A 2500-nucleotide genomic window follows, 5' to 3' on the forward strand; every position below is an offset into this window, starting at 1 on the left:
TAATTAATTCCGGGATCGTAGAGATCTAAGCGAAGACCTGGAAAACCTCTTTCGGTGACCTCTTTCATAACAAAGGTGCAAAACGCAATAGCACAAACGGAAAGGTAATAATATTGGAAAAAGAAATGTCGATAAATGCCATGGATTTTTGTCGATTACTCTTAAGAGTATTTTTTATGTCATACTCACTTTATTGGATTTCCGGGCTTCATGGTGACCCATAGTCACTCACCTATCGACCCCGTAGGTGGAATAGTTCCATCAGTGCACCTCACGCGCGGTGCACTGTAGGCATTACTTAAGGTTCTTTGCAGCATCCCTTCAGCCCCTAGTTTTAACCCCTTTCGTTCATTTTACTGTACCTCCTTTCATGTTTTTTCTTCCATCCTACTTTCCACCCTCTTCTTACAATTGTTTCATAGTGCAACTGAGAGGTTTTCCTCCTGTTACACCTTTCAAACCTTCTTACTGTCAATTTCCCTTTCAGCGCTGAATGAACTCATAGGTCCCAGGGCTTGGCCTTTTGCGTAAATTCTATATTCCTCCCTTCCTTCCATTTGTCTTTTCCTCAGCAGTATTCAGAGGCTGCTCAGGGAACAAGAGCCTGTGTTGGCAAAAGGCCAGCCTGATCTACAAGAGCAACAAAGGCAGTCTGCCAAACCAAATGTCGTTTAACGTTATTTGGTCGAGAAGCCAGCATCTCTGTTGGTAGAAAACAACCCAGAGGTCCACGCAAGGCCTCCTACTCACTTTCCGACCCTACCATCCCTTCCCTTTTGGCAAAGGCCCGTGCTAGCATAACCTTGCTTAATTTAAATTTAAATGACCTCCGGTAGGGTGTTAGTGTCTTCACTGAGCCTCATGCGGTGCACTGAAGGCAATAAAGGTTGTATGCTGCGTTCTTTCGGCTCCTAGATGCACCCTCTTTTTAGCTCTTTATTTAACATCCATTCCCGATTACTTTCTTCCATTTTGCTGTCCAGCCTCTCTTAACTTCCAGATCATTGTGCCTCATTTATTTTCTGGATCTCTTTAGCTTACTGTCAAACCACTCCACTGTCTCAAGCGCTTATTGGCTGAAATTGCCTCAGTACTTAGCTAAATAGTCTGAATTTCATGGTTTATTCGTTCATTCCAAACGGACCAACCAGCCAGCGTACAATAAACAGGCCACTGCTTGATATACTGGTCATTCAAGGAATAGCCAAAACCATTGTGGCCTAAATTCACAGATCGAAACAGTAGCGGCTTATGGTATTTGTTACTTTCGTAGGCTTTTACTTTGATTTTGACCAGTTGTGACCTTCAATGTTGCACTGGAAGCTTCGGTAATGCTTTTTTTTGCGGAAGGGGGGGAGGGGGAGAACCCTCCTTAAGAAGTGACTTATATTCTTGTGCCATAAACCTGTAAAGTGATTTATGGGTCAAGAGACGCCATTGATAATATTGTTAGTGAAGGCAAGCCTCTTCTTTCTCGTAATTTGACATGGATGATTAAAAATGTAACTTCTTTCCTTAATGAGATAAGTAATAGTCAGCTATGTGGAATTATCGAGGTTTTGGAAGAACGTGATATAAAATGCTGTCATTGGATAATAGGAAAATAGTCTCAGCTTTCAGGATCACATTTTATATCAGAATAACTGGAAAGTGAATTTGATTAACTTTCAAATGAAGAAAAACGCATTTCTCAGTGGAAATGAAATATAGAAGCAATTTTCACAAATTCTGAAAGTTTGTGGTGCTTTGAGAAGCATTTAATGGGAATTTTACGAAGGCGTTAGCTACGATACGTACACGGACAGAGAATTTCATCTTAAATTGCACATGTCACTTGTTTTGACAGGTCATGAATATAATGTTTTCAGTTTTCAATTTACAGAAGAAAGAGTCTCAAAAGAGGCCCTTGTAGCTTTTCGAAACAGCATTATTGGTTTTTATTGCATCCTCTTAAGCGAGAGTATTATTCAATTATCTTGGGGCCGAATATCTTGATAATCTAACCTTTGCATGATTGCCTTATTGATTGACATATTGATAGAATAAAATGACATTAAAACGTTTGAATGTCTGGTATCGACCCCAGATAATTTTGTCTATTAATAATTTCTACAGATGTTTCTTTATTCATCTCTCTCTCTCTCTCTCTCTCTCTCTCTCTCTCTCTCTCTCTCTCTCTCTCTCTCTCTCTCTCTACATAATCTGAGACTGACTGGCTAATAGAATGATTGTATATTGTGTTATCCAAATATCTGTTGATATTAATTATGCTCTCTCTCTCTCTCTCTCTCTCTCTCTCTCTCTCTCTCTCTCTCTCTCTCTCTCTCTCTCTCTCTCTTCGTGTGTGCGACTTGCAACTAGAATATTTGTATATTATCTTAACCGAATATTTGTCGACTATAATTATACTCTCTCTCTCTCTCTCTCTCTCTCTCTCTCTCTCTCTCTCTCTCTCTCTCTCTCTCTCTCTCTCTGCATGCGTGCGACTTGCAAATAGAAT

Source organism: Macrobrachium rosenbergii, chromosome 6 (genome assembly GCF_040412425.1).
Source record: "Macrobrachium rosenbergii isolate ZJJX-2024 chromosome 6, ASM4041242v1, whole genome shotgun sequence".
NCBI lineage: Eukaryota > Metazoa > Arthropoda > Malacostraca > Decapoda > Palaemonidae > Macrobrachium > Macrobrachium rosenbergii.